At 37.6% G+C, this 15,681-nt stretch overlaps 1 protein-coding gene across 1 annotated transcript in view; it reads left to right on the top strand.

The window, feature by feature from the left end:
* Window positions 1-15,681, top strand: part of ESRP2 (epithelial splicing regulatory protein 2) — a 179,431-nt gene that overhangs the window by 37,866 nt on the left and 125,884 nt on the right. The window contains exons 4-5 of the mRNA XM_017824396.1: window positions 3,307-3,376; window positions 11,877-11,967. The gene's annotated coding sequence lies outside the window, so the exon portion shown is untranslated. The remainder of the gene's footprint in view (window positions 1-3,306; window positions 3,377-11,876; window positions 11,968-15,681) is intronic.

The following is a 15,681-nucleotide window of genomic DNA, read 5'->3' as shown; positions in this document are numbered from 1 at the left end:
CTTCCCTTCTTTCAGGCATGTCCCATATAGCAGGAGGGAGCCAAAACCAGATCTCAGAAGGTCTTTGAAGTTGCATATTTAATTAACCCTATCACAGATTCTCTCCCCTGCTTTCCCTGAAATTAATCTGAGATGCAATCCCATGTAAGTAGCTCAAATATGAGCTATAGAAGTATTTTCTAGTGAACTTTTTCCAAGTGGTTTCTCTTTGAGTTCATTCAGCCTTGTAGGATTGTATTGTTCACCATAAAAAATGCTGTAATTGCATAGATGACTTGTCTTGAAATGTTACAGGTTTTTTACATGCTTCAGTTTTGCTCACAAGGTTGATATTACTGCTTGATATCTGGAATATGAAAAAAATGCCACTTTTGCTGGACTGTTGCTCTCCAAATTTTAATTGTACTGCTGTTCTTTATATCACTCTATGTAATTTGTTCTTACTTAGTTCTCATATGTCTTTTTGCCACATAGTCTATTCTGATGGAGTTCAGGTTAGGAAACCATATATTGTGATATGCTGTAATGAAGGTGAAGTATTTAACATTATCCTTAACAAAGTATTATGAGAGTTGACTACTGAAACATGCCTAAATTACTCTCTTCCTATTATGGTCTATTTATTTTAGCTATACTTGCTCAAAGCGAACACTTGTTACAAAAAAAAGTCAACCCTGCTTCTCTGATCCTACTGTGTTCCTGCTCCCAGTGCCAGCCCAGTGCCTGTCCTGAGCAAATGAGCCAAGCTGTGGGCAAGTGTGCCAGGGCCTGAAGGGCAGGAATCAGTCACAGCCATTTCCAACCCTATGCAGTGAGCCACCTTTGCAGAGAACACTCTTGGTTTTCTTTCCACTGGGCTCTTTTCAAATGGGTGAGAATAAGAACCTTGTTTTTCCTCTCACATGTATTTATATATGCCTGCTGGGAAGTGAGTTATTACCAAATATAGCTTCTAGGGCTCCAGCAGAATCTTTCCAGCCTGGCTGGCTGCCAAAAAAACCCACCCTTCAGAAAATACAAGGCTATCACATTTGCCAGAGATTTACTAGGAAGCTGTGTGTGTGTGTGCACTCTGGAGCACACATGCAGTACATCTGACACTTCCCCAAAGCACTGAGCTCACTGTGCTGCTGATACATTGATAAAATTCTAATTGTGCTTCCTATATTTCCAAACAAACATATACGTTCACTGTAGTGAATCAAATACATTTCAGAATGTACACACATAACAAATACATGTGGAATTTTTGGACATATGGTGACCTGTTTGGTGCTGCTGTGTGTGTAGAGCTGATGTGACCTAAATACAAAATAAGTAGGGTATGTATGTACATATGTATGAGTAAGAGTGAGGATTCCCTGGGGAATTGGGAAATACTCAGTAGTCAGAGACATGCAGGGATACACTACATAAAATTTCAAGACTAAGAATCCATACAATACAATTCTTAGGATCTGAGGAGAAATGATTAATGAAAGAACTGCACAGGAGTTATGTGGTATTATGTGTCCAGCAACAGCTAATGTCATTATTGGCATTCACAAATTATAGCACCATCAACATTTTGTCTGTTAGAATTTTCTGTGTTTACAGATGGGACCTCTAAACAGGCGTTTCCAGGTATAATTTGAGTCATAATTCAGTTTTCATAGTACTTTGCATAAATGTCTATTTTTGGTGATATGCTGCTCTAATTCATTGCAACATTTTTCAGTTTTAGGTTGGGCAAACTGACAAGAAAAGCCAATTGCTTTTCATACAGTATTGGTTTCTGAGAGACTTTCAGAACCAAATTGCACAGACATATGTCAGAGGGAAGCCTGATCCCATGTACAATTTAGGTACTTTATGGTGTCGTGCAAGGAAGGCTAAGTTCAGCAAATAGTGCTTTGTAGTTAACCTGTCAACCTATTGATTTGAAACACCTTCATTCTAAGAAAAGCATCTGTCTGCTTGAGTTGTCTACATTAAGCATTGCAGTTATCCTTATAAAGATTAAGCTCATTAATATTTAAAATTCACTTCAGCTGCATCTCTTACAAGAAAATAATATTTCCCATAACTTCCATTAATTATAACCAAATTAACATGAACTGAGAATAACTGATTGGGAATAAATCTTCCATGTTTCAAGCCAAATCTTAGTAGAAGTGATAACAATACTTGTAGTGACACTCATGATGGTTATTCCTTATTAACTGTACACTAAGAAAGAGCAGAGGTTGTTGGCCAGGTAACACAAGAGGCATCAGGACATGGTCTGCTCTAGCTCATCCTGCTGGAGCAGGAGGGTTGGACAAGTTGACCTCCAGAGGTCCCTTCCAACCTCAACCACTTTATGATTTTGTGAAATAAAGATCCAGAGGAACTAAAATCCTGGTACACTTCCTAAATTGATACAAAGCTCAGCTGTGATATAATATGTGTAAGAAAACTGCTGGTGCAAGCCAGTGTGTGTGGTTGTGTGTCAGGAAAGGTGGCATCCCAAACCACCAGGGATCTCTGCTGGTCATAATGTTCTGTGGGACCAGTAACTGCTTGGTTTAGACTATATCAGTTTTAAAACTGATGCAACCTAATTTTGGGTTGAGATTGGATGACACTGGGATTTGAATAATGGTAGTCTCATCCCATATTGCTTTCACTTGCATATTCTAAATAGGCCTAAATTTGAGCAGACATGTAATAGCTGCAGTATTTACATTTACTTAGCACCTGTTGATGTGTTTATAATAGGGTTAAAATATGCAGTTGCACAGAGAGCTGTGCTGTAAACTTGTGGCACTGGGCTGTCCTAGGGAAAGCTTGCACTACAGACAGGATGTCAGCTGAACCTTTTCTCAGTGCAACCCAAATTTTAGAAGCTACTACGTAGAAAACAGCTTTTCTGACTGAATGAATGACCTGAATGAATAATCTGAAGAAGCTCTCTATGCTGTGCCATATTTATTTGTTTTTCATGTGAAAACATAATTCCTGCAGGGAATTCTGTTCCAGCCACAGAGCAGAGGCCTGTGAACAGCTCTTGGTTGTGCCTGAACGTTCCCTTAGGAAGTGCTGATGGTCAGGGAAGCTCCCAGTGACAGAACAGGAGCCAGCAGCTTGGATGACAATAGTCTGTGTCTGTGCTAACTGCAGCTGGCACCATTAACTACCTAGCCACACACTGAAATAAGAACAATTATCACTGCATGCATTAAAATGATGAAATCCACTCTGTTTCTATAGTAACCGGAGTGACAATTTATATTATGACCTTAAGAAAGTAGAATGTGACCATTTCTTTTTTTTTTTTTTTTGCAGTTTTACAAGGAGCAGCAATTCTCAGAGAAAACAATGTTTAAGGTGATGCAAATAATTTACAAAAATAAAGGTAATATGTACTTTAGCAGTAACAGAGATGTACAACACACATTCAGTTTGGAATGTTGGTTTTGACTTATTGTGTTATGTAGAGACATACCTAATTTAGTGCTGTTTGAAGGAGATTTTTTTTCTGTTTATTACAAATAATTTTTAAATGGAAGCTTTACAAAAAATCAAGAGTAAGAGAGAAAATAAAGTGACAACTTTAGCAAGTCAAAATTTTGTAATTGTTTTGCCACCTGGTCTGTCTGAAAGTATCATATGAAAAATATATATTCTGAGCTTTTTTCCTCAGAAGCACATTGAAGTACCAACACTCTCTAAGAGTGTTCATGGATATCTTTATTATATTGCAGCATTTTTAAGCCTATCCAATTTATCTAATTAGTTTGTTTATTAGTAGCAGAAAGCTGTGACAAAATGTTTAGCTCGATTGTGAAGAATGTACCTTTATAGATACTTGTGAATATTAGAGGAGAGTTCTTGAGTTCTTTAAACTGATTTCAGCATTCTGTTTTAATATGGCTTTGTTCCATAATCACCTCCCTTTACAAAAGATACAGCATGTTTAACTGGGCAGTCATTTAGTAACAGTCATAATTCTTGAAGTATTCAATAATTTACAGCCTTCCCTCTCTGTCCATACGTGTCTCGCTCCAAACCTCTCTCCTCATGATGTGCTAAACATGTAGAGTCTTTCTCTGGGCCATTCCAGAGCCAGGATCCTCTGCAGTGAGGGAAGGACTAGGGAATATCTCCTCAGGTCACCCAAAGCTTCAGGAGGGTGACAGTAACCCATGTCTGTTGGGATTTCCTTGTGTGCAGCAGATAAAGAAAGACCTTAAATGTAGCTCTGTGCTAAACTATCGTGTTCAGTCACTTGGTGTTCTTTCTTTACATGTAGCATTAATTATTGTCTTGAATTTATAAGTTTTTTTAAATTAAGTTCAGTTACTAGCATTTATCATAATGCCAGAGATGTCTGTAGCCATGGGTTTAGGTAAGTTTTTAACCTCCAGCTCATTTTTTAAATTTCATTTCACTACAGTAGAGCATAAAATACAACAACATACTTAGATTGTTGATTTAACTGCATTTCTTTAATGCATGCAGATGTTTTAAATTTTTTTCTTTATTATGCATCCCAAACTTAAAAATAGGTCCATTCTGTGCTGACAGTTATAGTGATAAACACAGATGTTTTTCTTCAAGAACTGCAAATAATTTGATTTTAGGTGATAAGCAAGTGTTCTGTTCAAAGTCTGAAACATTCTATTCCATTTCTAAGAGGATTCAACTGAGCAAATCAGAAAAGTTAAGTAAGAGTAAAAATGCTGATTATTTCTAGCATGTGGACTTGCACAATAAATACATAGTCAGTTATATCAAAATAAATCTTGCCGTTTATGGGCCACATTGTCCACTGTATGTGAATTAGGAGACTACATGACTGTCAGAGCAAGAAAGGAAACTACTTAAATAGAACAGGGAGAATGAAGAAGACTGCTTTTGTTCTTGTAAAAAGAGCAGTATTTAAATCCACCTGACATGTTTCCCTTCTGGAGCACAAATGGAGTCAGGAACTCTGAGTTCATGACACGTCTGGTTCTAACTTGGGGAGATCAAGTGTGGTCTGAAGAATGGGGAAGGCTGGTTATTCCATCTGTACATTCTTCATTTTGATTTTTATGATTCTTGTGTATGTATGTTTTGTACTCCTGTGACAGTTCCTCTCTAGATGGAAATGTCTTGGAAGATTAGCAAGAGAATTTGTGTGGAATGGAGAAAAAAATGGAATGCACTTATGCTGTTCTTGGACTTCCAATGATAGGATTATGTTCTCATAGTTATATTGTTATTTCACTTAGTTTAGCTTGCTTGTTCATAGAAAATGTGTAGAAATATTCATTTGCACTTCCCTGGGGTTTTTTGTAATTACAAAGGCTAGTATATCCTACTCAAACCATGGAGTATTTCCCAATTCTTTTGTGTTAAATGTCTTGAGATGACTGCCTGAAAAAGACATGTAGCACCAAAAGGAGAACTCTGTGAACCAAGAGTTAAGGTTGCAATTGGCATGCAAGTACTATATAAATCTTCCAAATTCCAATTCAATTTACAATTTAGCAAATCAAACTCCAGCTAATAATAAGATTTGTAGAAGAATAGATGCAATGGAGTAGTTTAGCTGTGAACTCATGGGTACATGTTGCTTTTTAAGCTGTAAAAAGCTGAAGGATCATAACCACGGTCAGCCAGTAGATTCTGTTCCCACGCACAGCCATGCATCAGCCAAGGATTAGTGCAGAGAGACTGATGACTTTGCACTAATGAACAGTGTGTTGCAATAAACACTAAACTGAAAAAGACCTATGGTAAGGATAGGTAATCACTGCGTTTTATCAAGGCAAAATTAATAGCTAAATATGTCTGATTTTAGTTAGAATGTACCAGATTGACTTTATATTTTAGTGACAACTTTTTATTTGCTGAGCATCTGTTTGTTCATTCAGTTTTCAGCTATAAAATCATTCTTTCTTAATCCTTACATCATCACAGCTATAATATAATAATTAATAAATACTTCAGATTTTTTTCCCCAAATTGATAGATATGCAAATATGTATTGTTTACTCACTGATCTTTCAAAACTGAACATGAATGAAAAAATTAAACTACACTTCTCTTCATGAACACACCTCAAGGAAGTCATCTAGTTTTGGAAAATCATAGAGAGGATCAGGGAGCAGGATCCTTTTAAAACTAGGTGCCCATTTGGAAATTAAAATGGAAAAAAAGAAGTCAAGTGAATGAATGACAGCTCATTGTATTCTGCTGCATGTGTTCACCTCGGACTAACATTCCTGTTTGCCATCTTGTTTGCCCAAGAATTCTGCTCAAGATCCTGAATGTTAACACATGCCTTGAATTCCCTTGGTATCCCTATTTTACCTCTGCTGCTCCAAGGGTCACTAAAGGGCTCTGCCTTTGGCCTGGAGCAGGCAGAGTGTGGAATGCCAGTGTGGAATGCCAGTGTGGAATGCCAGCCTGCAGTGGGAGTGAGCACAGAGGATGTTCAGTAAATTCAGTGCCAGGCTGTGGTTCCAGTTTCCAGGAGGGAAGGGCTGTGTGCAAGGCATGGCTTTCAATAGAACTGGAAGTTTCCATTCTGTGGTTTAAACATATGAATTTCAAATGAAGTCTAGGGTCACTTTGATCTGGTAAGATTTTATTAAATGGAATCTATTTCTAAATTTTCCTTATATCTTGTTTTGTCCATAATCTTGGCTTCTATTCTTTAAAGAATGATTCCTAAGTCATACAGACCAATAAAAGAGGAAAGTATTTTTTAAGTTAAATAATGAGCATGACAAAGACTAATCTAACTAATAATCTGATTTTTATCCTTGTTCCACCATTTCTTCAATATCCTTTAAAATATTAATTTGATATAGAAGCAAAATGTCACATTACTTGTGTTGCATATGAATGTAAGTCATGTCTTCACAGCATATGGTATTCAGCTAAGACTGGTATAGTTGTCATATGTCTAAGTCTCCTCTGGTATTAGGTATTTAAATTTCTTCCCCTGCATTTTGCTGTGGATAAGATGACACTGGGCATTTATGGTACTCAGAGAGGTACCCTTTTTCTCAAACAAGTGGTTCCTATTTATTTAAACCTTTCAAGAGAGTTACTGTAAAATTAAGCTATGCACAACATCCCAAATGTCTACTGCTGGTAATAAATTCAATTTGCAATAAACCGGAGTCCAGTCTGGCTTACTCTGTTGTCCATAAATTTGTGACATCTCACAAATGGAAGACTGGAAGACTTTACAGTGTCTCCCTCTTCTGCTGCCACTGCTTGCTGTCCTGAAGGAATTCACTGATTTTTTTTAAATAAGGTATCAGAAGTCTGCTCATTGTAGTCTTTACCTTGGATTTCTGGTTTTTCCCTAGGCCAGAATTAAATGTGTCTGAAGTGTCCAGCAGAGGGTCTTGCACAGTTCTTTTAGTCCCCCCTTCTTGATTGTGATAAGGAACATTGGGTCCCAGAACAGAAGTGCTGGCTTGTCATACTGCAACAAATCTGGAGAGAGAATCTTTCAAAAAATTGGACTCACTTTCTAACGTTGCCATAGCAATATCATCTGCACGTTCCTAAGTGAAAGTTTTAACTTAATGGGAATAACTGAATTAGGGAAGGAGCACTTAGAAGCTTTAGATGTGTTCTACTTTCCTAGACATCCATAATAATAATAATAATGTACTTTAACTTGAATTTATTTTAGGAAAAGGAATGAGAGCAAATGATTCTTTAGTAGCAGAGTCTGAGGTCTTTTAACTATGTAATTTGCAATGAGTGCAAAAAGTGGTGAACACAGTTTGTAAAATTAAACTGAAACACACTGAAAGAAAGTACTCAGTAATTTTGTAGCTGCATGAACGACACTCTTGAGTGATAGCACTTTTCTGCTCTTAGCTTTATTTCCTCAGAAGAGTGAGATAAATTCAGATGGAGTAGAGGAGATGTGTTCAAATTAAAACTGCATCACTCAGCATAGGATTAGTAAGAACTTGAATTAATTCCCTGAGTGAGATGTTTTGACCCAGAATGTGATACAGCAAAAGGATTTCCAGAAACTCCTTTTGGGAAAGTTCAGATTGTACTTCAAGTTGGGGGCACAGGCCCATATCTGACTCATTTTTATTCTCTGAAAAGTTTTGGGGTTAGTTTGTATACATAGTGCTTTATAACTGAGCAGGGGAAAGATGGTTTTCTTCTAAAAGTAAAGAACCAAATACCCAGTGTTCATCTGATGATCATGCATATACTTTCTAAAAATATATTCCCCCAAGATCTGCTTTTTGGTTCCGTAGTATTTTGAACTGAAGGTTTATTTGAGTTTGTTGTGCAAAGAATGGATGATACATAGGGGTCGATTTGGAGTTTATTCATTGAGAAGTATTTTGTCTACTACTGTGAACAGATTCCTGATCCAAGCATTGGATACATTGTCTTGTTTTATTTCCTCCTTAATCAGCTTTGCACTGTGATCAACATTCCAGCTTTTGCTTTTTTGCTGATTCTAGACTTGGAATGTTAAAAAAAATACACCCTTTACAAAGGAAGACCAAAATCAGTAATGCCAGGCTAAATCCTCCAGATTTTTAGCTACCTAGTGTTTATTAAGGATGCAAAGCTAGTGAGTGCACCCAACTGGCACATCACAAAGCTCTGCTTTTACGTTGGCAAAGCTGCAGGGCTTTTGTTGCTGCAAATAAGGTAGTACTGCAGTAGTTACTGCAGTGCTGTGGCTGCAGTAAAAAACTGGATGATAACTTAGCTTGAGTGGTTCTGGTTTTTTACAACTATGTTTTAAAGGAAAATGTTTTTCAAACAGCTACTCTCCACACTGCATCAAGGATCCATCCTATTTAACAAGAACTGAATTCACATTTAGACCTCAAAATTAAACAGTGATATTTTAAAAATACATAAACTGATTGGAACTTGCTGGTTGATAAGCAGTTTAGGAAACTTAGCTACTTCCAGTTCCATCCTAAATGGGAACTGCTGACTTCTTTGAAAAATCTCTCCCCTTAATTGTATATTTTGATTGCTAACACAGGGCTGTAAATCTGGCCTTAAAATGGTAAAGTACAAAGCACACAGTTTCAGTGATTTTCGAAACCATGGCGTTTTAATCTGGTTATTTGGTTTCATGTTCTTTGTTATTTGCTATTTAAAGTTTGCACATATGGTTGTGCTGCTGCACGATCCTACAGTGCCCTTACCAGTGGTAGTTATCCTCAAAGCCTAGACTACTGTCCCTTTGGTGCAGGAGTATGTCATGAGTTCAGGGCTGTTATTATCTCTGAGTCTTTTTCATCCTTAGATTTTCTGCTTCTAAATCTGACACTGTCACTAACTACAATAACACCAGTCAATTGAAGCCTTCCCAAACCCACTGGTAATTGTCAGCTTGTGTAGCCATATGTGTCCGGGTGCTGCCTAAGACAGAGAGATCTCCCTGATGCTTGTTGTTTGTATTTGGCTTGTCCATCCTAGGACACAATGCTACACAATGCCGCAATTAAAACATGATTTCTATATAGAATACGTCAAAAGTTTCACACCCAACACTGCGAGGATGTAACAGCGACTGTGGTTCTTTCGGTGACACTTTGGTAGCATCCGTTGGTCAGGAAGAAGCTGACCAGTCTCAGCTTCCCTTTTGCCCCTTAGGTAACAGGGAAAGACATGGCATACACTGAGCTGCCTGAATTACAGTGTCATTTTGTTGGAAACAGAACCCCACTGATGGGTAGTCCAGGTCAGCATCATTCTTTAAAAATAATGGAATTCAAGGGCTTGTGGTGGTTATAGCCACAGCAGTGTGACAGGAGAGAGCTTGTCCTTAGGTTACATTATCCCAACTGCTATTTTGTCATTTCAAAGTCCAAATACATTTTATTAAAGGACTGCTTTATTTTAAAGACAGAGGAAACTTCCTTCTACCTAATGGACAACATAAATCAGCATATGTGTATTGGGAAGGGAAACAAAAGCCTGTATTTTTGGTTTGCCACAGAGTTGTTTGCAATGCAAAACTGCCTGTAATTTCAACATACAAATACAAGCCTGATTACTGGGTTTGAGGGAAAGTTATTTTTGACAATTTGACCTCCTTGAGTGATAGTTTTAACCACTTTGTGGAGCCCACTTCTTTGTAAGGTGCTGTTGCTACCAAAATAGCTGTGGTTGGTGTGTTGGTTGACTGGCTGTACTTAGAGCACCATGGGCTCTTTCTCCTATGTTGGTGGAGAAAACCATGTTATACAGCTAGAGAATCTTATTCTAGGCTGGATACCTGCCCAGACACAAGAAAAATCATTCTAAGAAAGTACCTAAGGCTGTAACTGTTTAACCACAGTTATTTTTGCATAGCAAAGGAATTTGATGTTGGAGTACTCTTTTCCAGTCTTGTTTTTAACATGTAAAATGTTGAATTGAAATATTGAACTGTGAGATTTATTATCCCAAAGTTATCTGGCCTTACCAGTTTAGGAGATCAAGCAGTGGAATAGAATTCTGAAGAAGAAGGGCTGGTGTGGCAGTAAAAGACATAAATTCAGAGTTGAGAGTTAAGGTTAACAATAAAGGCAGGAAAGCATATCAAGGCATTGAAGGCAGCCATGGCAACCATAGAACTTCTTTGTCTTGCAATTTACATTGTCAATTAAAGCATTTTAGGTTTTGGTCTCAGTTTTTATGAAATTGAGTTCTAAAAATTATTTTTCTTTTCTAGAAAAAAATTGCATTTTGTCTTATGTTCTAACTCTCCTTTCCTTGCCTTCATACGAAGGCAACTATAAGCAGAGTTTTCACTGACTGAATTATTTCCCTATGAGATCTTGCTTTATCTCTATTTGAAAGGAGAGGTTCTCTTTTTTTATTCTTAGGGGCAGAGATTAAAAGAAGTGCATGCCAATTCTTACACAGAGATTATTTTGCATTTTGTTACAGGATTCATGCGTCAGACATAAGTGTAGCTTAAAAATATTCTCCTCACTGATTCCTACTTAAATGTTTTCAAGCTGTTACAAGGCATATGAAATACAGATCCAATTGAAAGGATTTTGTGCAACCATGCATCACAAATATAGTACCTAGGTGAATCACAGATATTTATTTACAGGTCTAAAAATAGACTTAGTAGGTGCCTTATGAATAAAATATCCTGGTTGCCTGGAAAGCTCCAGACGCTGAGCGGTGCAGCTTTGGGATCCGTTGTGATCAGTGATCCCACAGCACCTGTGAAAAAATGAGGTCTGGAGAAATACGGCTCAACTTTATAGTCTTACTCATTTTTAATATGAAAAAAATCACTGTGTTGCTACCAGCTCTGTGTTCCAAATTTGGTAGTTACATTCAATGCTATAAATTGTGAATTAAAATAATGTTTTAGGCAGTAATGCATCACTGGTGAAACTAAACCATGATGGCGTTATTTTGGAAACAGTTGTGAAATAAAAGCATAACTTAATACTTACAACTCCCATGTGGATATTAAAGTATATTTTAGCATCAGCTAATGTAATAGATTTTTAATATATAATAAAGCTTGATATGATTAATTTAGTACTAAATTGAAGAGAAACATCTGCCTATGAATACTGTATGAAAGTTATTCTTCCAGGCCCTTTTTCAGCAGCAGCCATGGCTGCCATGGATGTGTTACTGTGTTGATTTGAGAAGCTTTTAAAGGACAAGCAGTGTGTGCTTGCACTTCATTACACATTGCATGGTGTGATGTGCCACCTAGTGTTAAATTCCCCAGAAGGAGCAAAACTGTGGGTGTCATCGACAGGGCACTTGGAGAGTTAGTGGATTTCTGGAATGTTGGGTGTTCAGGAATATACTGTGTATGAGCAGCAGAGTGAGGAGCTAAGGTTTACATCTGTTTTTACTGACTGTTTATTTTAATATTTGCTTTCCAGTGCTCTGTTCCATAACCCTGGGTGTCTGTGGATACAGATCTGCCCAAACACTTCCCAGCTCCAGCCGTGCATTTGGATATTTATGCCTCAGGTACTGTTGATACCTGGGCCATCCTTGGTGAGAGTGCATGGTTTATGCTGTACTTACAAAGAAGTTAAATTGAAGAGAAACAGTTTTCCAAGGGCTTCTAAATGCATTTAACTGTGTAGGCAAAAAATGTAATAGCCCCCGAGATTTTGGAAGGATTACTCATCTGTTTTGTAATGCAGTGGTGTATTCTGGTGATAAGCTTAGTTGGCCAACATTGCCTTACTCTGCTTCTATCACACAAGCAGAGATGGGATTTCATGCAGTCAGGTAGTGTGTTGCTTAGGAAGTGTATTTTTCTGAGAAAAAAAAATGTCTTCTGTATTTGAGGAAGGGAGGAGAGATTTTTTTCACCAATCCACATCATGGATTTAACTAAAAACCTTTAACTCGATGAAAATCCTTTCCAAATTATGTATGAATTTCAATTCTAACAAAGATAATGGGTTGAAGAGATTACATGTTGATATAGTCAAGAGTGATGGATCAAAATGTACCCCCATAGTGACCTTCTGCAACAGTTTCAGGATTCTGATTAATCCTGGAAAAGAACTCATAATACTTCCCCACTTAACATAAATCTGAAAATCATTCTTCATTGAAAAGAATTGAACCTTCCTTCTAAAAGCCAACATTTCTGTCCTAAGGGCAGTGCCAGTGCGTAAATAGTGTTAAACTTGAACTTTTCAGTTGAAAATTTGAGCTTCGGAAATAATACTGTTAAAATTCATAAATTAAAAAGCTTTCAAAAATTGTTATTTTAAGAAAGTGAAACAGAGTCTTGATTTTTAAAAGTAATATCTTATTGCTTATTAGGTATGATCTTCAAAACCACACTAAGAAAAAAATTTTAGCAATTCTCAAAGAACCTGAATTCATTACAGGAATGGACATTCCCTGTCTTGATCATTAGTTGGGTATGTCAGGCTGTTGTTGGTATTTTAGAATATAATTAGAAGCTATTTTGGTGTTCAAGACCTTTTACAAAGTTATTAATACCTGGTGTTGGTGTTTTCCCTCCTCATACAATAACTCAATGATATGTCATTCTTTTTCATGCAAACAAGAAGGAGAAATGGAGAAGTCACTATATCCAAGCTCTGGGTTTCTGGTATTTATTTTCTACATTGTGTTAATTTTCTAAATCAGCCTCATTTTGTAACGGTTTCGGGCAAAGCAGTGTAGAAGCAGCTTGTTTTGTGGTCTGGCAGAAATCTCATCTGAAATGGGAACTATTTAAAGCACTTATCAGATAAATATAACTTTCTCTTCATTGTAGTTGAAGAAGGGAAATGGCTTTTGTAGAGAGTACTTTTACTATGGAGGCAAACTACAAAATCCCTGCATTTTTGAGTTAGCAGCAGTTGAAGTAATTGAGTATGAATGGAAAATATTAAATAGTATCTCACACAAAAATGCAACACACTTTTATTTGGAAATTAATGTCAGTTGAAACACGGTAGAAAACTGCACATCTTGGGTTTTTTTAATGAATTGAATGCAATAAGTGTAAAGAGAGTAACTCTGAAATCTCTCCTATTTTTGTATGTATAAACATACCAAATGTAACACTATTCTTGTTGCAGGCTAAATTTTGTAAAAAGCTGCCCCAAGTCCTCTGTGTTTTGTAACCTGTGCTGTTCCCACTAACAGAGCTCTGTGCACAGCTGGGTGTGGATCTGTGCACATCAGTGTTCACTGAGCCAGCTCAGGTCTCTCATAACTACATTCTAGAGGGAGCCCTGACCAACCTCATCAGGAGTCAGAAACTTCACTCCCTTGCAATAAAGTAAATGAGAGGAAGGTGGTTTTTCACTTGCACAGCACCAACCCAGAAAGACACTGAAAGGTGACTGTCTAGGTCACAGAAAAGTGAATTTTGCTATCATATAGAAAGCTATTGTTTATTTCTTAGAGCAAAGCCAAAAAAGTGAATCATACAATTCACTATCACTCGACCAAATTGGTGTCATGCACCTCTCAGTGGATATTCATATGGACATGCCACTCACACTCACAGTTTTTAAACCTTTATTAAGTATGCACATGAATTTAGGGTTATCTGACAAACATTTTGAGCCACTGAGGTTTAAAAATATTACCTCACAAAATTAGCTTTTACTGGAATCATAATTAGAGTTGTAGAAAGAGTTTGAAAGAGCAAATTGTTCTGTTCATTAGAAAACCCATCTGCAGAGCTCTAATTTCCCAATATTTATTGGTAGTGATGGTGTAAGTATTGTGTGTAGCAGAAGGAGCTCAGCTTGACTGTTCAGATCCCAGATGGAACTTGAGCTGTTGGCAGTTTAAAAATTCTATATTTGAATTACAAATTCCTTTAAATGTTGATGCAAAGGAATAATCACAGAACAGGAAGAAGTCAGAAAACTGGAAGAGTAGAAGTGATCTGAATATATTCCCTTCCACTTCAGCTAACATTCTGCTGCCCCTGACAGTGTCTGACTAACAGCCTGGAATGTCAAATGGAGCACAGGATGGCTCCTGTCCCCCAGCCCAGGATGCTGCTCAGCCAAGTCATTAGTTTATGGAGCTCTTCAACGCATATTAAGTCACATTAGGACGCAAAATACAGTTTTTCATGTCAAGGCCTACAAAAATCTTAATACAATTTTCATAGACATTTAAAAAGAAGGACTTGGCACAGCAGATTTCTGGAATACTGTTACACTGGCACTGAGTTTAGCTATTCTTAACCTGGCTGCCTGTGTTCCTTTTAGTTTCAAAGCTTTGGGGGATGTAAGCTTCTGCAATGCTGTACTAGGATATAAAGGTTATATCATATCAGTTGACAGAAAACATCATACCTGCCACTATGCACAGGAGGAAATAAACTCTGCAAAATGGATGTATTGAGGGAGTCTGAAAGAAAAGATACAAGTGTGTGTCATTTTGCTATAGTTCTTTTAATGCATAAAACAAAAAGCAATGATGGTGTCTAAATACAAAAATTATACACAGCTTTGAATATCATGATTCTAAGAATGCTAAAGCCATGTCTACAGTCTTCAGTAAATGTGTGTTTAGTGGTTGGGGATAATATCCAGGGCAAATCTTGACAGTAGCTTACACTTGACATGCAGATTAACTGACAAGTCGTATAAATATATTCCAAAATGAACTTGGATTAGGTTATGATCTCTGAGTACTCAGTTTGACTTTCTCTGTAGATCACCTCAAGTTATTTCCACATAATTCTACGTACCACCTGCTCTTGTTGATAAAGTACTGACTGAAGTAATTTGGTGGCCTGGGCAGCCCCTGCCCTCTGCCAGACATGCAGCAGCTGAGCCCTGGGGAGCAGAGTCAGCTGGTATGGGTGGGTTTTGCTTGAGGACTCCCAAAGGCTCTTTTCATGACAGAAGTGACTGTATCTCTTACGTACTCTTTGGAGGAAACGGGAGGAAGAAATACACATTCAGTTTTGTTGAATGAAAAAACACCACTGCAAGTATTATTGCCGTGGCTCTGTGTGCCTGCAGCCTCCCTGCCAGAGCAGAGCCTGAGGTTCTGTCAGGGGGAACACTGTGAGAGAAGGGGGACTGCCAAATACACAGAGGCTGGAAAAGTCCTGGGAAGAATATACAGAGAGGAAAGGGAAGGTTTGGGAAGGTTTGGGAAGGGAAGGTTTGGGAAGGTTAGGGAAGGGAAGGTTAGGGAAGGTTAGGGAAGGGAAGGTTAGGGAAGGTTAGGGAAGGG

The sequence above is a fragment of the Lepidothrix coronata genome, unplaced genomic scaffold (genome assembly GCF_001604755.1).
Source record: "Lepidothrix coronata isolate B3197 unplaced genomic scaffold, Lepidothrix_coronata-1.0 Scaffold110, whole genome shotgun sequence".
NCBI lineage: Eukaryota > Metazoa > Chordata > Aves > Passeriformes > Pipridae > Lepidothrix > Lepidothrix coronata.
The sequence above is the reverse complement of the archived record's forward strand: the minus strand, read 5'-3'. Positions and strand labels throughout refer to the sequence as shown.